A 24,755-nucleotide genomic window follows, 5' to 3' on the forward strand; every position below is an offset into this window, starting at 1 on the left:
CTAGGGTAGCATTTTGCCGATACGATAATAGATATATTTATTGACCGTATAAAATGACTGCGTTTTGTCACTACGCGCAAGCTGATTAAAAAACATTTACACAAAGATTTGGTGAGCGTCGGCTGTTGCTTGGTTACAGTATAGTGTGCTTGACCAGACACAGGGTGGTGACCCAAAGTCACCTCGTGCCAGTCACACAGACCAGGACTGAAATTGGTAAATCTCCGACCGCTTGGTTTAAACAGTGATTTTATTATCTACACATTACTATATATAATATAATAGATAAAATGATAAAGTATGGTGTTTGGCGGGCAACGAAAGACCAATGAGATTACTAGAATGAAATGTACATACTCATATGTAGTATGAGTATGACTCTTTGCAATATGTCTGGCCAGCACAAGCTCGCAATATCAGATAAATATGGTATATCACGAGAGTATGCGCGACACTGACTAAGAATATAATGGGGATTGCTGTATCTATCTTCGCACTGTTGAAATGAGTATTAAATGACTCCTAGCATAGATATACTCCTTGTGTTTTACTTTAAATTGTGGCTAACACATATCGTCAGCCAATTTAAGGCATATTAAATGGCTTATAGTTTAGAATGACTCTACCCCAGCGTATTTGGTATGAGTACCGGTATTTAAGATGGGTAGGATAGGACGACCCATATAGTTCATACATATTTTCTCCAACCAACGTCAGCCTGATGGAATCTTCTCAAACATATATTGGTAGTTTCGCTTATGTCACCTGCATCATTCGCTTGAAATCTTTGTCGGATACTGGAGATTGAGGGTCTCGGATAAGCTCCTTAATAACACATGGTAGTGGGGCCTTAAGTACGGTAACGTCCATAGTATGTTGCCAGAAGTCAGTCAATCCTTGCTATACATGCTCATGCTTTACGCTGCTATCAAGTTGAGTATTGGTAGGGAGTGGATAAACTTTGGGATAGATCTGCACACATCCTTTAGGAAATCCTTCTACACTGCCTGATGCTTCATTTTAAAATTATTGATCGATAAAACTATTAGACTTATATCACGAGTTATGGTGGAAACAGCATGTTTATTTTTATTTATATATAATTAAGTGTACATGTCTTCAAGTACAATTAGAAAAAATATTTTCAATTACAAACATAATATGTGATCGTGTGACTGGTGCAACTTGGTGATGGTGCTTTGTTCGATACTCATTGAAAATTCCAACCTATGACCTCATATTTCGCGAGCATATGAGATCCTTCGATTACCATTTGTCTTAAAATCTTACCGTTCAGAGTATGCATACAGAAGCTAGTTATATTTATTTAACTTTGCCAAACACATAAGTCAGAGTGGAGTCAGTAACTCAAATGTTCGATAAAGATAAATGGCAGACAGATACCGTAGTAACAATGAACTTTCAATTGTTACCGTGTCAACTATCTACTGGTTTGCCCTAACCAACTTTTGATTAACTGACCCCAGATTACAAAGTACATTAATTCTGATTATATATTTTAAACACATTACACAGGTGGTCCAACTTAACCCTTGTGATAATCTATAAAATATTATTAACCATTATCTCTTAACTTCTTCAGAATTACAGAGCAAATAGCAGAATAAACATTACAGTCATAATTTCCGCAATAATAAATGGGTTCAAGTCTTTGTGTAAGTGTATTCATCCAAAAGAGATACATTCATGAAAGGTATATAGTATGAAAAACAAGGGGTCCAGACACTGCCCAATCAAGAAGATTCCAATTGCAATCTGACAATTTTATATGCAACACCCCAGATGAACATACACTGAACTAATCTTTTGCCACTGTAAACCACCAAACATTTAACACAATATGGTAAAATTGTTTAACCGCAAAACAACTAAACATTAAAGGAATTATGAATGAACAATCTTAAAGTGAGTAAATTAGCTATATGACATAATCACAACATGATCAACAGTCCGAGTGTATCAAAACAAATGACATTCTGCATGATAATGGACAACATTCTAAAGGTTGTGTAAACAGAATAGAAGTTGGACAAAGTAGCCTCTGCTCGATATAATTTCAAAAAGGTCCATAAAACGCGTTTCTTCGGTTTTGCTCCATCACTTCTTCCCTAGAAAAAAATATGATAATTTCAAATATGAGTATGACAAAATGAAGCCCATTCAATTTTAATACGCATTGTACTTTTCCAAAGAAAAACAATTTTCTGATGTAGCAGCACACATCTGGGAGTCGTATTCAAATGTTTCGATATCGGCAATAATTGAAGGAATGAACAACAATATGTTGATTTTAGGGATTATCAGGATGATCACCATGTGAATCATTCAATAGTACGGGTCATTTTCATGTACTCCTCCCAAATGTACAACTCAAATAGACTGAGGTTGTAATTTAAGAAATTAAACTTATATAGGAATACTGTATATATTGAGAATAATTCTATAGTAAGGGTCATTTTATACACTCATTTCAAATGGAATGAATTTGGTTTATGGAAAGTAATACACGTAAAAACTAAACCGTGAAGTAGGGATCAGTTCTATAGTAAGGGTCATTTTTATATGTTTTATATACTACGTGAAGTAGGGGTCAGTTGATTAATAATCATCTCAAAAGGACTGACTTGGTTTTAAATAGTAATATTCATGTAGAAATACTACACTTGGAATTATTTTATAGTAGGGGTCATTTTTATATACAATGTTTACTCATACCAACTTTGGTTCTTGAAGAGTAATATTTCTATAGGAATACTTTACTGCCAGTCGTTCTACATTAAGGTACATAATTTATATAGAAATATTGTGAATCATTATACGGAAGGGTTTATGTGTAGAAACAAAAGCCAGTGAATATTACCATTTTGTGACTTAAAATCACCTGCTTAGCCCAGGCTCATGATAGCTGGTGAATCGGTGACAATCTTCTGGTCAAAAATGGGAAGTAGTACGTAAATGGTCAATATCCAATTGGTAAATAAAATGAGGGCTCAATAAGGATACTGTAATGACTTACCAATTTCTTTACTGACACTTTTTACTTCAAATTTACATCTCGAAAATAAAGGCAAATCCTTAGTCCAAACTATTCGTTTCGATCTCCTCCTTGATGTTCACTTTAAAAATAACCAAATTACAGATTAGGCACAGGCCTAAATGATAAGAATTTACAAAGAAAATAACAAAATTGCATAGACTGGGGCATCAATGTCCTAAATGTGTTGACTGAATTTGCTGCTTGAAGATCCCTATTTATACAGAAATACTATATTTACATTTATTCTATACAAGGTGTCACCTTTATGTGCTCATCACAAACAGACTGACTTAGGTATTTTAAGATACCATGGCACGCTTTATTGTGAATTATTCTAGACGGAGGTTGTTTTTCTGCAATCATCTCCTTTGAGATGACTCTGGTTCTCGAAGATTAATGTTTAACACTATTCTCTGGATCATATTATTCTAAGGGTCATTTTTATATAATCATCTCGATTAAACTGACTGTGGTTTTTGGAAATAACATATATTGAGAATGACTATTCTGCGAGTCATTCCACACAATGTGTCATTGCATATTCTTCTCAAATAAAGTGACCCCGGTTATGGTAATTAATTTTTGCACACTTGACTGAGATTCAATCTATCGTAGGAGCCATTTTTATACTCATCTGAAATAGACTGACTTTGATTTTGAAGATAAATATTTATACACTATTCTGAAATTAATTCTATGGTAGGACACATCCTTATACTTATCTCAAATAGACTGACTTTGGTTTTTGGTGATTAATATTCGCACACTTTACTGAGATTCAATCTACAGGAGGAGTAGTTTTTATATTCATCTCAAATAGACTGTTTTCTTTAAAGGTTGTAACTTATACACTATAGGCCTAATTGAATTCATTCTATGGAAGGACACATTCTTATACAACTTATCTTCTTATACTATCTCAAATAGGTCTAGATTGACTTTGGTTTTTGATGATCAATATTTATACACTACAGCTACAGTTTATCTCAAATAGACTGGTTTTTGGATTAATATTTATACAGTAATACTGTATAGTATTTTTCATACTGTATGAAAAAGACTTAGGAGTCGTTTTAACACTTATCACAAACAAACTGACTTAGGTATTTGAAGATACCATGGCACGCTTTATTGTGAATTATTCTAGAAGGAGGTTGTTTTTCTGCAATCATCTCCTTTGAGATGACTGGTTCTCGAAGATTTATGTTTAACACTATTCTCTGGATCATATTATTCTAAGGGTCATTTTTTTATATAATCATCTCAATTGAACTGAGGTTTTTGGTAATCAATATTCACACACTTTACTGAGATTCAATCAATAATTGAATTCATTCTATGCTAGGACACATTCTCATACATATCTCAAATAGGTCTAGATTGACTTCGGTTTTTGATGATTGATACTTATACAGCATGAAAAAGACTTAATCGATAGGAGTCGTTTTTACATTTATCTCAAATAGACTGACTTTGGTTCTAAAGATAAATATTTATACACAATACTGAAATTAATTAATTCTATGATTGGACACATTCTTATACTAATCTCAAATAGACTGTTTCTTTAAAGATTATAACTTATACACTATAATTGAATCCATTCCATGGTAGGACACATTCTTATACTTATCTTATATAGGCCTAAATTGACTTTGGCTTTAGATAATTAATATTTATACACTATAAAAAAGACTTAATCCATAGTAGGAGTCGTTTCTATACTCAACTCAAATAAACTGACTTTTGTTTTTGATGATTAATATTTATACACAATAAAAAGGCTTAATCGATAGTAGTAGTCATTTCTATACTCATCTCAAATAAACTGATTTTTGTTTTTGATAACTTATATTTATACACTTTTAAAAAGACTTATAGAAGTAGTCACTTCTATAATCATCTCAAATAAACTGACTGGTTATTGATAAATAACGTTTATACACTATAAAAATTGCTTAATGTATAGTAGGAGTCATTTCTATACTCATCTCAAATAAACTGACCGTTGGTTTTTGATAACTGATATTTATACACTATAAAAAAGCTCAATCTATAATAGGAGTCGTTTCTATACTCATCTCACATAGACTGATTTTCATTTTTGATGACTTAGGCCTAAAGTTATACACTATAAAAAGCTTAATCTATAGTAGGAGTTGTTTCTATACTCATGTCGAATACGCTGATTTGGTTTTTTATTACAAATAGTTATACACTATAATAAGGCTTAATCTATAGTTGGAGTTGTTTCTATACTCATCTGAAATAAACTGACTTTAGTTTTTGATGACTAATAGACACAATAAAGAGGCTTAATCTATAATAGTAGTTGTTTCTATACTCATCTTAAATAAACTGACTGTTGGTTTTTGATAATCCATATTCAACACTATAATCAAGCTTAATCTATAGTAGGAAATGTTTCCATACTCATCTGAAATAAACTGTCTTTGGTTTTTGATAATTAGTATTCATTAACTATACAAAAGACTTAATCTATGGAAGCAGTCGTTTCTATACTTATCTCAAATAAACTGACTGTTGGTTTTTTGATGTCTAATAGACACAATAAAGAGGCTTAATCTATAGGAGTAGTTGTTTCTATTATCATCTCAAATAAACTGACTTGGTTTTCAATAATTAATATTTATATGCTATAAAAAAGCTTAATCTATAGAAAGAAGCGTTCCTATACTCATGTCAAATACACTGATTTGGTTATTGATGACAAATAGTTATACTCTATAAAAAGGCTTAATCTATTGAAGAAGTTGTTTCTATACATATCTCAAATAAACTGACTGCTGGTTTTGATAACTAATATTTATTCACTATAAAAATTCTTAATCTATAGTAGGAGTCATTTCTATTCTCATCTCAAATAGACTGATTTTGGTTTTTGATAATTAATACTTATACACTATTAAAAGACTTAATCTATAGTAGGAGTTGTTTCTATACTCATCTCAAATATACTGACTATGGCTTTTATAATTAATACTTATAGACTATAAAAAGGCTTAATCTATAGTAGGAGTTGTTTCTATACATATCTCAAATAAACTGACTACTGGTTTTGATAACTAATATTTATACACTTTAAAAAAGCTTAATCTATAGTAAGAGTCGTTTCTATACTCATGTAAAATACACGGATTTGGTTTTTGATGACAAACAGTTATACACTATAAAAGGGCTTAATCTATAGTAGAAGTTGTTTCTATACATATCTCAAATAAACTGACTGCTGGTTTTGATAACTAATATTTATACACTATAAAAAAGCTTAATCTATAGTAGGAGTCGTTTCTATACTCATCTCAAATAGACTGATTTTGGTTTTTGATAATTAATACTTATACACTATTTCTATACATATCTCAAATAAACTGACTACTGGTTTTGATAACTAATATTTATACACTTAAAGCTTAATCTATAGTAAGAGTCGTTTCTATACTCATCTCAAATTGACTGATTTAGGTTTTTGATAATTAATACTTATACACCATAAAAAGGCTTAATCTATAGAAGAAGTTGTTTCTATACTCATCACAAATAAACTGACTTTAGTTTATGATGACTAATAGACACAATGAAAAAGCTTACATCTCAAATAAACTGACTGTTGGTTTTCGAAAAATTAATATTTATACACTATCAAAAAAGCTTAATCTATAGAAAGAGTCATTCCTTTACTCTTGTAAAATACACGGATTTGGTTTTTGATGACAAACAGTTATACACTATAAAAAGGCTTAATCTATAGTAGGAGTTGTTTCTATACTCATCTCAAATAAACTGACTATGGCTTTTTATAATTAATACCTATACACTATAAAAAGGCTTAATCTATAGTAGGAGTTGTTTCTATACATATCTCAAATAAACTGACTACTGGTTTTGATAACTAATATTTATACACTTTAAAAAAGCTTAATCTATAGTAAGAGTCGTTTCTATACTCATCTCAAATTGACTGATTTAGGTTTTTGATAATTAATACTTATACACCATAAAAAGGCTTAATCTATAGAAGAAGTTGTTTCTATACTCATCACAAATAAACTGACTTTAGTTTATGGTGACTAATCGACACAATGAAAAAGCTTACATCTCAAATAAACTGACTGTTGGTTTTTCGAAAATTAATATTTATACACTATAAAAAAGCTTAATCTATAGAAAGAGTCATTCCTATACTCATGTAAAATACACGGATTTGGTTTTTGATGACAAACAGTTATACACTATAAAAAGGCTTAATCTATAGTAGAAGTTGTTTCTATACATATCTCAAATAAACTGACTGCTGGTTTTGATAACTAATATCTATACACTATAAAAAGCTTAATCTATAGTGGGAGTCATTTCTATTCTCATCTCAAATAGACTGATTTTGGTTTTTGATAATTAATACTTATACACTATTAAAAGACTTAATCTATAGTAGGAGTTGTTTCTATACTCATCTCAAATAAACTGACTATGGCTTTTTATAATTAATACTTATACACTTTAAAAAGGCTTAATCTATAGTAGGAGTTGTTTCTATACATATCTCAAATAAACTGACTACTGGTTTTGATAACTAATATTTATACACTTTAAAAAAGCTTAATCTATAGTAAGAGTCGTTCCTATACTCATCTCAAATTGACTGATTTAGGTTTTTGATAATTAATACTTATACACCATAAAAAGGCTTAATCTATAGAAGAAATTGTTTCTATACTCATCACAAATAAACTGACTTTAGTTTATGATGACTAATAGACACAATGAAAAAGCTTACATCTCAAATAAACTGACTGTTGGTTTTCGAAAAATTAATATTTATACACTATCAAAAATGCTTAATCTATAGAAAGAGTCATTCCTTTACTCTTGTAAAATACACGGATTTGGTTTTTGATGACACACAGTTATACACTATAAAAAGGCTTAATCTATAGTACAAGTTGTTTCTATACATATCTCAAATAAACTGACTGCTGGTTTTGATGACTAATACTTATACACTATAAAAAGGCTTAACCTATAGTAGGAGTCATTTCTATTCTCATCTCAAATAGACTGATTTTGGTTTTTGATAATTAATACTTATACACATTAAAAGACTTAATCTATAATAGGAGTTGTTTCTATACTCATCTCAAATAATCTGACTATGGCTTTTTATAATTAATACTTATACACTATAAAAAGGCTTAATCTATAGTAGGAGTTGTTTCTATACATATCTCAAATAAACTGACTACTGGTTTTGATAACTAATATTTATACACTTTAAAAAAGCTTAATCTATAGTAAGAGTCGTTTCTATACTCATCTCAAATTGACTGATTTAGGTTTTTGATAATTAATACTTATACCCCATAAAAAGAATTAATCTATAGTAGGAGTTGTTTCTATACTCATCTTAAATAAACTGACTGTTGGTTTTTGATAATTAATATTCATCACTATAATCAAGCTTAATCTATAGAAGAAGTTGTTTCTATACTCATCACAAATAAACTGACTTAAGTTTATGATGACTAATAGACACAATGAAAAAGCTTAAATCTCAAATAAACTAACTGTTGGTTTTCGAAAATTAATATTTATACACTATCAAAAATGCTTAATCTATAGAAAGAGTCATTCCTATACTCTTGTAAAATACACGGATTTGGTTTTTGATGACAAACAGTTATACTCTATAAAAAGGCTTAATCTATAGTAGAAGTTGTTTCTATACATATCTCAAATAAACTGACTGCTGGTTTTGATAACTAATATCTATACACTATAAAAAAGCTTAATCTATAGTGGGAGTCATTTCTATTCTCATCTCAAATAGACTGATTTTGGTTTTTGATAATTAATACTTTTACACTATTAAAAGACTTAATCTATAGTAGGAGTTGTTTCTATACTCATCTCAAATAAACTGACTATGGCTTTTTATAATTAATACTTATACACTTTAAAAAGGCTTAATCTATAGTAGGAGTTGTTTCTATACATATCTCAAATACACTGACTACTGGTTTTGATAACTAATATTTATACACTTTAAAAAAGCTTAATCTATAGCAGGAGTCGTTTCTATACTCATCTCAAATTGACTGATTTAGGTTTTTGATAATTAATACTTATACACCATAAAAAGGCTTAATCTATAGAAGAAATTGTTTCTATACTCATCACAAATAAACTGACTTTAGTTTATGATGACTAATAGACACAATGAAAAAGCTTACATCTCAAATAAACTGACTGTTGGTTTTTCGAAAATTAATATTTATACACTATAAAAAAAGCTTAATCTATAGAAAGAGTCATTCCTTTACTCATGTAAAATACACGGATTTGGTTTTTGATGACAAACTGTTATACACTATAAAAAGGCTTAATCTATAGTAGAAGTTGTTTCTATGCATATCTCAAATAAACTGACTGCTGGTTTTGATAACTAATATTTATACACTATAAAAAAGCTTAATCTATAGTAGGAGTCATTTCTATTCTCATCTCAAATAGACTGATTTTGGTTTTTGATAATTAATACTTATACACCATAAAAATACTTAATCCATAGTAGGAGTTGTTTCTATACTCATCTTAAATATACTGACTATGGCTTTTTATAATTAATACTTATACACTATTAAAAAGGCTTTATCTATAGTAGGAGTTGTTTCTATACATATCTCAAATTAACTGACTGCTGGTTTTGATAACTAATATTTATACATTATATAAAAGCTTAATCTATAGTAGGAGTCATTTCTATTCTCATCTCAAATAGACTGATTTTGGTTTTTGATAATTAATACTTATACACTATTAATAGACTTAATATATATTAGGAGTTGTTTCTATACTCATCTCAAATAGACTGATTTTGGTTTTTCATAATTAATACTTATACACCATAAAAATACTTAATCCATAGTAGGAGTTGTTTCTATACTCATCTTAAATATACTGACCGTTGGTTGTTGATAATTAATATTCAACACTATAATCAAGCTTAATCTATAGAAGGAGTATAACTATACTCATCTCAAATAAACTGACTGTTGGTTTTCGAAAAAATTTATGTTTATACACTATTAAAAAAGCTTAATCTATAGAAAGAGTCATTCCTATACTCATGTAAAATACACTGAATTGGTTTTTGATGACGAATAGTTATACACTATAAAAAGGCTTAATCTATAGTAGGAGTTGTTTCTATGCATATCTCAAATAAACTGACTGCTGGTTTTGATAACTAACATTTATTCACTATAAAAATGCTTAATCTATAGTAGGAGTCATTTCTATACATATCTCAAATAGACTGATTTTGGTTTTTGATAATTAATACTTATACACTATTAAAAGACTTAATCTATAGTCGGAGTTGTTTCCATACTCATCTCAAATAAACTGACTATGGCTTTTTATAATTAATACTTATACACTATAAAAAGGCTTTATCTATAGTAGGAGTTGTTTCTATACATATCTCAAATAAACTGACTAGTGGTTATGATAACTAATATTTATACACTAAAAAAAAGCTTAATCTAAAGTAGGAGTCGTTTCTATACTCATCTAGAATAGACTTATTTTGGATTTTGATAATTAATACTTATACACCATAAAATGACTTAATCTATAGTAGGAGTTGTTTCTATACTCATCTTAAATAAACTGGCTGTTGGTTTTTGATAACTTAATATTTATTCACTATAAAGATGCTTAATCTATAGTAGGAGTCATTTCTATACTCATCTCAAATAGACTGATTTTGGTTTTTGATAATTAATACTTATACACTAAAAGACTTAATCTATAGTAGGAGTTGTTTCTATACTCATCTCAAATAAACTGACTATGGCTTTTTATAATTAATACTTATACACTATAAAAGGCTTTATCTATAGTAGGAGTTGTTTCTATACATATCTCAAATAAACTGACTGCTGGTTTTGATAACTAATATTTATACACTATAAAAAAGCTTAATCTATAGTAGGAGTAGTTTCTATACTCATCTCAAATAGACTGATTTTGGTTTTTGATAATGAATACTTATACACCATAAAAAGACTTAATCTATAGTAGGAGTTGTTTCTATACTCATCTCAAAAAAACTGACTACTGGTTTTGATAACTAATATTTATACACTTTAAAAAAGCTTAATCTATAGCAGGAGTCGTTTCTATACTCATCTAAAATTGACTGATTTAGGTTTTTGATAATTAATACTTATACACCATAAAAAGGCTTAATCTATAGAAGAAATTGTTTCTATACTCATCACAAATAAACTGACTTTAGTTTTTGATGACTAATAGACACAATGAAAAAGCTTACATCTCAAATAAACTGACTGTTGGTTTTTCGAAAATTAATATTTATACACTATAAAAAAGCTTAATCTATAGAAAGAGTCATTCCTATACTCATGTAAAATACACGGATTTGGTTTTTGATGACAAACAGTTATACACTATAAAAAGGCTTAATCTATAGTAGAAGTTGTTTCTATGCATATCTCAAATAAACTGACTGCTGGTTTTGATAACTAATATTTATACACTATAAAAAAGCTTAATCTATAGTAGGAGTCATTTCTATTCTCATCTCAAATAGACTGATTTTGGTTTTTGATAATTAATACTTATACACCATAAAAATACTTAATCCATAGTAGGAGTTGTTTCTATACTCATCTTAAATATACTGACTATGGCTTTTTATAATTAATACTTATACACTATTAAAAAGGCTTTATCTATAGTAGGAGTTGTTTCTATACATATCTCAAATTAACTGACTGCTGGTTTTGATAACTAATATTTATACACTGTAAAAAAGCTTAATCTATAGCAGGAGTCGTTTCTATACTCATCTCAAATTGACTGACTATGGCTTTTTATAATTAATACTTATACACTATAAAAAGGCTTTATCTATAGTAGAAGTTGTTTCTATACATATCTCAAATAAACTGACTGCTGGTTTTGATAACTAATATTTATACATTATATAAAAGCTTAATCTATAGTAGGAGTCATTTCTATTCTCATCTCAAATAGACTGATTTTGGTTTTTGATAATTAATACTTATACACTATTAATAGACTTAATATATATTAGGAGTTGTTTCTATACGCATCTCAAATAGACTGATTTTGGTTTTTCATAATTAATACTTTAACCATAAAAATACTTAATCCATAGTAGGAGTTGTTTCTATACTCATCTTAAATATACTGACCGTTGGTTGTTGATAATTAATATTCAACACTATAATCAAGCTTAATCTATAGAAGGAGTATAACTATACTCATCTCAAATAAACTGACTGTTGGTTTTCGAAAAAATTTATGTTTATATCAAATAAACTGACTGTTGGTTTTCGAAAAAATTTATGTTTATACACTATTAAAAAAGCTAAATCTATAGAAAGAGTCATTCCTATACTCATGTAAAATACACTGAATTGGTTTTTGATGACGAATAGTTATACACTATAAAAAGGCTTAATCTATAGTAGGAGTTGTTTCTATGCATATCTCAAATAAACTGACTGCTGGTTTTGATAACTAACATTTATTCACTATAAAAATGCTTAATCTATAGTAGGAGTCATTTCTATACATATCTCAAATAGACTGATTTTGGTTTTTGATAATTAATACTTATACACTATTAAAAGACTTAATCTATAGTCGGAGTTGTTTCTATACTCATCTCAAATAAACTGACTATGGCTTTTTATAATTAATACTTATACACTATAAAAAGGCTTTATCTATAGTAGGAGTTGTTTCTATACATATCTCAAATAAACTGACTAGTGGTTATGATAACTAATATTTATACACTAAAAAAAAGCTTAATCTAAAGTAGGAGTCGTTTCTATACTCATCTAGAATAGACTTATTTTGGTTTTTGATAATTAATACTTATACACCATAAAATGACTTAATCTATAGTAGGAGTTGTTTCTATACTCATCTTAAATAAACTGGCTGTTGGTTTTTGATAACTAATATTTATTCACTATAAAGATGCTTAATCTATAGTAGGAGTCATTTCTATACTCATCTCAAATAGACTGATTTTGGTTTTTGATAATTAATACTTATACACTAAAAGACTTAATCTATAGTAGGAGTTGTTTCTATACTCATCTCAAATAAACTGACTATGGCTTTTTATAATTAATACTTATACACTATAAAAGGCTTTATCTATAGTAGGAGTTGTTTCTATACATATCTCAAATAAACTGACTGCTGGTTTTGATAACTAATATTTATACACTATAAAAAAGCTTAATCTATAGTAGGAGTAGTTTCTATACTCATCTCAAATAGACTGATTTTGGTTTTTGATAATGAATACTTATACACCATAAAAAGACTTAATCTATAGTAGGAGTCATTTCTATACTCATCTCAAATAAACTGACTTTAGTTTTTGATGACTAATAGACACAATGAAAAAGCTTACTCTATAGTAAGAGTTGTTTCTATACTCATCTTAAATAAACTGAGTATGGCTTTTTATAATTAATACTTATACACTATAAAAGGCTTTATCTATAGTAGGAGTTGTTTCTATACATATCTCAAATAAACTGACTGCTGGTTTTGATAACTAATATTTATACACTATAAAAATGCTTAATCTATAGTAGGAGTCATTTCTATACTCATCTCAAATAGACTGATTTTGGTTTTTGATAATTAATACTTATACACTAAAAGACTTAATCTATAGTAGGAGTTGTTTCTGTACTTATCTCAAATAAACTGAGTATGGCTTTTTATAATTAATACTTATACACTATAAAAGGCTTTATCTATAGTAGGAGTTGTTTCTATACATATCTCAAATAAACTGACTGCTGGTTTTGATAACTAACATTTATACACCATAAAAAGACTTAATCTATAGTAGGAGTCGTATCTATACTCATCTAAAATAGACTGATTTTTGGTTTTTGATGACTAATAGACACAATAATGAGGCTTAATCTATAGTTGTAGTTGTTTCTATACTCATCTCAAATAAACTGACTTTAGTTTTTGATGACTAATAGACACAATAAAAAGCTTACTCTATAGTAGGAGTCGTTTCTATACTCATCTCAAATAAACTGACTTAAGTTTTTGATGACTAATAGACACAATGAAAAAGCTTACTCTATAGTAGGAGTCGTTTCTATACTCATCTTAACTAAACTGACTATGGCTTTTTATAATTAATACTTATACACTATAAAAAGGCTTTATCTATAGTAGGAGTTGTTTCCATACATATCTCAAATAAACTGACTACTGGTTATGATAACTAATATTTATACACTAAAAAAAAGCTTAATCTAAAGTAGGAGTCGTTTCTATACTCATCTAGAATAGACTTATTTTGGTTTTTGATAATTAATACTCATACACCATAAAAAGACTTAATCTATAGTAGGAGTTGTTTCTATACTCATCTTAAATAAAATGGCTGTTGGTTTTTGATAACTAATATTTATTCACTATAAAAATGCTTAATCTATAGTAGGAGTCATTTCTATACTCATCTCAAATAGACTGATTTTGGTTTTTGATAATTAATACTTATACACTAAAAGACTTAATCTATAGTAGAAGTTGTTTCTATACTCATCTCAAATAAACTGAGTATGGCTTTTTATAATTAATACTTATACACTATAAAGCGCTTTATCTATAGTAGGAGTTGTTTCTATACATATCTCAAATAAACTGACTGCTGGTTTTGATAACTAATATTTATACACTATAAAAAAGCTTAATCTATAGTAGGAGTCGTTTCTATACTCATCTCAAATAGACTGATTTTTGGTTTTTGATGACTAATAGACACAATAATGAGGCTTAATCTATAGTTGTAGTTGTTTCTATACTCATCTCAAATAAACTGACTTTAGTTTTGATGACTTATAGACACAATAAAAAGCTTACTCTATAGTAGGAGTCGTTTCTATACTAATCTCAAATAAACTGACTTTAGTTTTTGATGACTAATAGACACAATAAAGAGGCTTAATCTATAGGAGTAGTTGTTTCTATACTCATCTCAAATAAACTGACTTAAGTTTTTGATGACTAATAGACACAATGAAAAAGCTTACTCTATAGTAGGAGTCGTTTCTATACGTATCTCAACTTGACTGTTTTGATGTTTCATGGTTAATAATTATGCCCTATGAGAAAATGTCATTTTTATATAATCATCTCAAATGGTCTGAATTTTGTTTTTGGGGAGTAAAACATGAAACACTATACTGTGAAGTAGGGGTCAGTTGATTAATGATCATCTCAAAAGGACTGACTTGGTTTTAAATAGTAATATTCATGTTGAAATACTACACTTGGAATTATTTTATAGTAGGGGTCATTTTTATATACAATGTATACTCATACCAACTTTGGTTTTTGAAGAGTAATATTTCTATAGGAATACTTTACTGCCAGTCGTTCTACATTAAGATACATAATTTTTATAGAAATATTGTGAATCGTTATACGGAAGGGTTTAAATGTAGAAACAAAAGCCATGTATTTGACCGTTTTATGACTTAAAATCACCTGCTTAGCCCAGGCTCATTATAGCTGGTGAATCAGTGACAATCTTCTGGTCAAAAATGGGAAGTAGTACTAAAATGGTCGATATCCAATTGGTCAAAAAAACCGAGGGCTCAATAAGGATACTGTAATGACTTACCAATTTCTTTACTGACAACTTTTACTTCAAATTTACATCTTGAAAATAAAGACAAATCCTTTGCGCAAACTATTCGTTTCGATCTCCTCCTTGTTGTTCACTCTGAAAATAACCAAATTACTGATTAGGCACAGGCCTAAATGATAAGAATTTACAAAGATAACAAAGAAAATAACAAAATTGCATAGACTGGGGCATCAATATCCTAAATATAAAATGGACTGAATTTGCTGCTTGAAGATGCCTATTTATATAGAAAAACTATATTTACATTTATTCTATAAAAGGTGTCACCTTTATGTACTCATCACAAACAGACTGACTTAGGTATTTGAAGATACCGTGACACGCTTTATTGTGAATTATTCTAGACGGAGGTTGTTTTTCTACAATCATCTCCTTTGAGATGACTGGTTCTCGAAGATTTATGTTTAACACTATTCTCTGAATCATATTATTCTAAGGGTCATTTTTATATAATCATCTCGAAAAAACTGACTGTGGTTATTGGAAATAACATATATTGAGAATGACTATTCTGCGAGTCATTCTACACAATGTGTCATTGCATATTCTTCTCAAATAAAGTGACTCCGGTTATGGTAATTAATATTTGCACACCTTTACTGAGATTCAATCTATCGTAGGAGCCATTTTTATACTCATCTGAAATAGACTGACTTTGATTTTGAAGATAAATATTTATACACTATTCTGAAATTAATTCTATGGTAGAACACATCCTTATACTTATCTCAAATAGACTGACTTTGGTTTTTGGTGATTAATATTCGCACACTTTACTGAGATTCAATCTACAGGAGTAGTAGTATTTATATTCATCTCAGGTAGACTGTTTTCTTTAAAGATTGTAACTTATACACTATAATTGAATTCATTCTATGGAAGGACACATTCTTATACAACTTATCTTCTTATACTTATCTCAAATAGGTCTAGATTGACTTTGGTTTTTGATGATCAATATTTATACACTACAGCTACAGTTTAACTCAAATAGACTGGTTTTTATGATTAATATTTATACAGAAGGAAAAAAGACTTAATCTATTGTAGGAGTCGTTTTTACACTTATTTCAAATAGACTGACTTTGGTTTTAAAGATAAATATTTATACGCTATACTGAAATTAATTAATTCTATGGTTGGACACATTCTTATACTAATCTCAAATAGACTGTTTTTTTTAAGATTATAACTAATACACTATAATTGAATCCATTCCATGGTAGGACACATTCTTATACTTATATTAAAAAGGCCTAGATTGACTTTGGTTTTTGATGATCCATATTTATACACTATCAAAAGACTAAATCTATAGTAGGAGTCGTTTCTATACATATCTCAACTAGACTGAGTTTGGTATTTTATAGTTAATATTTATACACTATGAAAAAGGTCATTTTATATACTCATCTCAAATGGTCTGAATTTGGTTTCTGGAGAGTAAAACATGACACACTATACTGTGAAGTAGGGGTCAGTTGATTAATAATCATCTCAAAAGGACTGACTTGGTTTTAAATAGTAATATACATGTAGAAATACTACACTTGGAATTATTTTATAGTAGGGGTCATTTTTATATACAATGTATACTCATACCAACTTTGGTTTTTGAAGAGTAATATTTCTATAGGAATACTTTACTGCCAGTCGTTCTACATTAAGATACATAATTTATATAGAAATATTGTGAATCGTTATACGGAAGGGTTTAAATGTAGAAACAAAAGCCATGTATTTGACCGTTTTATGACTTAAAATCACCTGCTTAGCCCAGGCTCATGATAGCTGGTGAATCGGTGACAATCTTCTGGTCAAAAATGGGAAGTAGTACTAAAATGGTCGATATCCAATTGGTCAAAAAAAACCGAGGGCTCAATAAGGATACTGTAATGACTTACCAATTTTTTTACTGACACTTTTTACTTCAAATTTACATCTTGAAAATAAAGACAAATCCTTTGCGCAAACTATTCGTTTCGATCTCCTCCTTGTTGTTCACTCTGAAAATAACCAAATTACTGATTAGGCACAGGCCTAAATGATAAGAATTTACAAAGATAACAAAGAAATTAACAAAATTGCATAGACTGGGGCATCAATATCCTAAATATAAAATAGACTGAATTTGCTGCTTGAAGATACCTATTTATATAGAAATACTATATTTACATTTATTCTATACAAGGTGTCACCTTTATGTGCTCATCACAAACAGACTGACTTAGGTATTTGAAGATACCATGACACGCTTTATTGTGAATTATTCTAGACGGAGGTTGTTTTTCTGCAATCATCTCCTTTGAGATGACTCTTGTTCTTGAAGATTTATGTTTAACACTATTCTCTGGATCATATTATTCTAAGGGTCATTTTTTATAATCATCTCAATTGAACTGTGGTTTTTGGTAATTAATATTCGCACACTTTACTGAGATTCAATCTAAGGAGTAGTTTTTATAGTACACTATAATTGAATTCATTCCATGCTAGGACACATTCTTATACTTATCCCAAATAGATCTGGATTGACTTTGGTTTTTGATGATTGATACTTATACAGCATGAAAAAGACTTAATCTATAGTAGGAGTCGTTTTTACAATTATCTCAAATAGACTGACTTTGGTTTTAAAGATAAATATTTATACACAATACTGAAATTAATTAATTCTATGATTGGACACATTCTTATACTAATCTCAAATAAACTGTTTTTTAAAGATTATAACTTATACACTATAATTGAATCCATTCCATGGTAGGACACATTCTTATACTTATCTTATATAGGCCTAGATTGACTTTGGCTTTGGATAATTAATATCTATACAATATTAAAAAGACTAAGTCCATAGTAGGAGTCGTTTCTATACTCAACTCAAATAAACTGACTTTGGTTTTTGATGATTAATATTTATACACAATAAAAAGGCTTAATCGATAGTAGTAGTCGTTTCTATACTCATCTCAAATAAACTGATTTCGGTTTTTGATAACTAATATTTATACACTTTTTTAAAAAGCTTATTCTATAGTAGGAGTCGTTTCTATAATACCTAACTCAAATAAACCGATTTTGGTTTTGATAACTAATATTTATTTATACAGTTTAAAGACTTAGTCTATAAAAGGATTCGTTTCCATACTCATCTGAAATAAACTGTCTTTGGTTTTTGATAATTGATATTCATACACTATACAAAAGACTTAATCTATGGAAGCAGTCGTTTCTATACTCATCTCAAATAAACTGACTGTTGGTTTTAGATAACTAATATTTTGACACTATAAAAAACTTAATCTATAATAGGAGTCATTTCTATACTCATCTTACATAGACTGATTTTCGTTTTTGATGACTTAGGCCTATAGTTATACACTATAAAAAGGGTTAATCTATAGTAGGAGTCGTTTCTATACTAATCTCAAATAAACTGACTTTTGGTTTTTGATGACTAATAGACACAATAAAGAGGCTTAATCTATAGGAGTAGTTGTTTCTATTCTCATCTCAAATAAACTGACTGTTGGTTTTTGATAACTAATATTTATACCCTATAAAAAAGCTTAATCTATAATAGGAGTCGTATCTATAATCATCTCGCATAGACTGATTTTCGTTTTTGATGACTTAGGCCTATAGTTATACACTATAAAAAGCTTAATCTATAGTATGAGTTGTTTCTATACTCATGTCAAATACACTTATTTGGTTTTTTATGACAAATATTTATACACTATAAAAAGGCTTAATCTATAGTAGGAGTTGTTTCTATACTCATCTCAAATAAACTGACTTTAGTTTTTGATGACTAATAGACACAATAAAGAGGTTTAATCTATAGAAAGAATCGTTCCTATACTCATGTCAAATACACTGATTTGGTTCTTGATGACAAATAGTTAAACACTATAAAAAGGCTTAATCTATAGTAGTTGTTGTTTCTATACATATCTCAAATAAACTGACTGCTGGATTTGAAAACTAATATCTATTCACTATAAAAAAGCTTAATCTACAGTAGGAGTCATTTCTATACTCATCTCAAATAGACTGATTTTGGTTTTTGATAATTCATGCTTATACACTATCAAAAGACTTAATCTATAGTAGGAGTTGTTTCTATACTCATCTAAAATAAACTGACTTTGGATTTCGATAACGAATACTTATATACTATAAAAATACCTAATCTATAGTAGGAGTTGTTTCTATACTCATCTCAAAAAAACTGACTATGGCTTTTTATTATTAATATTCAACACTATAATCAAGCTTAATCTATAGAAGGAGACGCTTCTATACTCATCTCAAATAAACTGACTTTTAGTTTTTGATGACTAATAGACACAATTAAGAGGCTTAATCTATAGTTGTAGTTGTTTCTATACTCATCTCAAATAAACTGACTTTAGTTTTTGATGACTAATAGACACAATGAAAAAGCTTACTCCATAGTAGGAGTCGTTTCTATACTAATCTCAAATAAACTGACTTATGGTTTTTTGATAGACACAATAAAGAGGCTTAATCTATAGGAGTAGTTGTTTCTATTCTCATCTCAAATAAACTGACTGTTGGTTTTCGATAATTAATATTTATACACTATAAAAAAGCTTAATCTATAGAAAGAATCGTTCCTTTACTCATGTCAAATACACTGATTTGGTTTTTGATGACAAATAGTTATACACTATAAAAAGGCTTAATCTATAGCAGGAGTTGTTTCTATACATATCTCAAATACCGGTACGGTAAACTGACTGCTGGTTTTGATAACTAATATTTATTCACTATAAAAAAGCTTAATCTATAGTAGGAGTCATTTCTACACTCATCTCAAATAGAGTGATTTTGGTTTTTGATAATTAATACTTATACACTATTAAAAGACTTACTCTATAGTAGGAGTCGTTTCTATACTCATCTCAAATAGACTGATTTTGGTTTTTGATAATTAATACTTATACACTATTAAAAGACTTACTCTATAGTAGGAGTCGTTTCTATACTAATCTCAAATAAACTGACTGTTGGTTTTCGATAATCAATATTTATACACTATAAAAAAGCTTAATCTATAGAAAGAGTCGTTTCTATACTCATCTCAAATACACTGATTTGGTTTTCGATGACAAATAGTTATACACTATAAAAAGGCTTAATCTATAGTAGGAGTTGTTTCTTTACATATCTCAAATAAACTGACTGCTGGTTTTGATAACTAATATTTATACACTATAAAAAAGCTTAATCTATAGTAGGAGTCGTTTCTATACTCATCTCAAATAGACTGATTTTGGTTTTCGATAATGAATACTTATACACTATTAAAAGACTTAATCTATAGTAGGAGTTGTTTCTATACTCATCTCAAATAAACTGACTGCTGGTTTTGATAACTAATATTTATACACTATAAAAAAGCTTAATCTATAGTAGGAGTCGTTTCTATACTCATCTCAAATAGACTGATTTTGGTTTTCGATAATGAATACTTATACACCATAAAAGGCTTTATCTATAGTAGGAGTTGTTTATATACATATCTCAAATAGACTGACTGTTGGTTTTTGATAACTAATATTTATACACTACAAAAAAGCTTAACCTATAGTAGGAGTTCTTTCTAATCTCATTTCAAATAAACTGACTTTCAAATAAACTGGTTTTTTATAATTAATACTTATACACTCACAGGGGTTTGGCGATGGGCTTGAATTTTATTTCCGGGTTGTTGATAATCTCGCGGGAATGGCGCTAAATATGAACTGCGAATAAATTCAAAATATCACGGAAATACCTTGTGTTTATATTGTTTATTTATACGCTATAAAGTTTCGATAAACAATTGGTTGTTAAGAATCATTATCAGACGGTCGTCACGCTTTACTATATAAAATCACAAGGGATGAAACACATGGCTAATTAGCATATCCAGGTCATCCATCCGATTTGAGAAAAAGCTATTTTTCCTTGACTTTGCACAATTGTCAATTATATTTTCTGTAGTGCAAATAAAAATTCCTTCACAGGGGTTGGAGAATGGATAATGCTCTAATGAATGATTTGTATGAATATATGCTCAGTTGCACAAAGAGCCTTTCATCTGGAAACCATGTCATTTAAATTCGCTCCATTTGTTTAGTAATAGACTCAGCCTATGGCTGGCCTAAAAAAGACTTAATCTCGAAAGAGTCGCTTCTATACTCATCTCAAATAAACTGACTAAAGGTTTTTGATAATTAATATTCAAACACTATAACTAGGGGTCCAGGGACACCATGTCCACTTAGAAAGTGGTTTCAATTGCTCAACTATCTAACAATTTCAATATTCAACACCCCCTGGTGACCATATTCAAAAACCAATGACCTCAAAACTCACCAATCATAGAACATGTCAGCAGCTACGATTTTGTAATTGATTGTGATAACAAAATAAGCCTCATTACCAATCTACTAGGCCTATGGAAATACTAGGAGTCATTTCTATACTAGTATAAAATGCGTATAACTAAAAAAAAACTTTAGGACTCAGTAACGACTTACCTATTTCATGGCTGACAACTTGCACGTCGAAATTGTGTTTTGGGAGAGGTGACAAGACCTTTTCCCTTCCGATCTTTTTGATCTCCTCATTGTTTATTCTGAAAATGTAAAAAAAATTGATTTAGCATAGGCGCCTTAATGATAACGATGGAAATTACAAAATTGCATTGAGCTTCATGATGGTCAATCATCATATAGGCCTACATGTAGGCCTACCAATATAGGCCGAAGTGCACAACATTGTTCATACAGAAGGAAATCAAATGAGACTTCCTCATAGTTACTTATCAAACTGCCAGAGCCATGAGAGCAGATACTGTGCTTAATTGAAACCATAATCTTAGAACATGTCACAAGCTTACAATTTAACAATTGATTGTGGAAACAAAATTGTGATCGAAATTCAACAGAGGTCATTTTCAAGACTGATGACACTTAAGATGGTGGCCAATTGCACGATAATTGACTGATTGCAAAAGCGCTCTAATATGATCTCTTCTCAAAGAATATCCATTACGGTGCAGATTCTAATAAAAAATGCAAAACCACTAGGAAGCTGCTGTCTCAGCATTCAGAGCAAAATTGACCTTTTTGGGCAAATGACCACCACCACACATCCACTCGACTCAATTTGCCTTATGCTGATGGGCCTTGGGGGGATACAATTATCGCTGAAAGATTAAGACAAACGATGAATCGATTTCAACATTTGCCTTGAAAACATCAAAAATGTTTAAAAAGTGCTGATTTCAGTGAACAAAATGGCCACCAGTTGGCCATCTTGTTTCTGACCGCGCCAATTTTTTCGACTGAAGATGTACCTACGGTAGGCCTAGATGCATGTTGAATTTCAATTCCTAAACGATCAATTGAAACTTCTTCCAATTCTTAAATAGCTGGAGTCCAACTATTGACCCGCATAGGCCTAAGCACAAACGAAAACTTTAAGTGAACGCAATAAACTCAAGTCCAAGTGGTCTAAAAACTACTGAAAAGTGCGGATTTCGGCAAACAACAATGGCTGCCAGTCGCCCATCTTGAATATGATCGGGCCAGTTTTTAGGCTGCAGATGGTGTCGGTTCAACTCCGGATTAGGTCAATATAGTTATGTCATGGTGGGTTTTCTTTTATGAAGTGAGTGGTTCGGTTCCTGATTTTCGAACGATTCTGCTCCTCGACAATGTCTACAATCTAATTGTCGACCGATTCTACCTGTCGACCAATTCTACTGTCGACAATGTCTACAATCTGATTGTCGACCAATTCTAGCCTATCCGTCGACAGTGTCTACAATCTGACTGTCGTCTGATTCTACTCATCGACAATGTCAACAATCCTGATTGACTGTTAATCAAATGATTGCAGACAGTGTTGACGAGTAGAATTGGTCGACAAATTTTGGCTGATTCTACTCATCGACATTGTCTACAATCCTGATTCTTACCAATTCTTCTCGTCGACACTGTCTGCAATCCTGACTGTAAATCAATTTCTGTGTGTAAGGCTGTGTGTGTGTGTGTGTGTGGATTAACCTTATAGGGTCTATAAAGTGGCTGGGATCGAGGGTCACCTACCTCCATCAGTTGATTTTCACAATCAGGGTTGTAAACATTGTCGACGAGTAGAATTGGTCGTCAATCAGGATTGTAGACATTTTCGTCGAGTACAATCAGTCACCAATCAGATTAATGAATAGACAAGAACGATCAGCCGACAAACAGGATTTTAGAACTAGGCCTAGGGCTAGGCCTATTTAAGATAGACTTGACTTCGACTGTATTTCGATGCTTATGCCTACCCAGAAAATTAAGTGATAGGCCTATAGGTATCCCAAAAAGATCACTGCCAATCGAAAACAAATAGACTTTAGGTTACAATAATGGGATCCGATACGGCAAGCAACATTGCGGCTTACTTGATAGCCGGTACCCACTCTCTCACTCTCTTCTAATAATTGGGGAATAATTGCTTTCTCAAGGTACCACGGACCACCGGTTCGGATGAAAGACGTTTTTACATTACATGATTAAGAAGAGACACTTCTAACCTACCTGCGATTAGGCCTACCAACGAAATTTAGCAAAATTCAGGGAGAACAGCTGCCGCCATTATCAACGGTTTGGTGATCAATTCAATTCAATTCACCGGCTCTGATTCGAGTTATCCGACTTCGTTCTTAGGTGCTACATTTTCTTCACACCGCTTTGTTGGAAAACGTAGATCGTTGTAGGGTAATTTAGACGCTGAAAACTTTTTAGAACTGCGTGAGTGACAGCTTAATTTTAGAACTATTTTCATAGCGCATGACGACCTACTAGAGTAGTGCGCCGCCAAGTTCGAGATTCGGCCGCTAGAGGC

General features: G+C 30.1%; 1 protein-coding gene and 1 long non-coding RNA gene across 3 annotated transcripts in view; one reads left to right on the forward strand and one right to left on the reverse strand.

Annotated features, from left to right (window-relative positions):
* LOC141907014 (solute carrier organic anion transporter family member 4A1-like) overlaps window positions 1-24,755 on the forward strand; it is a 34,336-nt gene that overhangs the window by 8,821 nt on the left and 760 nt on the right. The window lies entirely within an intron of this gene.
* LOC141907016 (uncharacterized) lies at window positions 1,074-24,725 on the reverse strand. The gene is made up of 6 exons (XR_012619454.1): window positions 24,449-24,725; window positions 22,397-22,494; window positions 17,744-17,845; window positions 15,813-15,914; window positions 3,038-3,137; window positions 1,074-2,129 (listed from the first exon to the last, which is right to left on the reverse strand). It is a non-coding gene; the product is annotated as an uncharacterized LOC141907016 (long non-coding RNA).

The sequence above is a fragment of the Tubulanus polymorphus genome, chromosome 6, assembly GCF_964204645.1.
Source record: "Tubulanus polymorphus chromosome 6, tnTubPoly1.2, whole genome shotgun sequence".
NCBI lineage: Eukaryota > Metazoa > Nemertea > Palaeonemertea > Tubulaniformes > Tubulanidae > Tubulanus > Tubulanus polymorphus.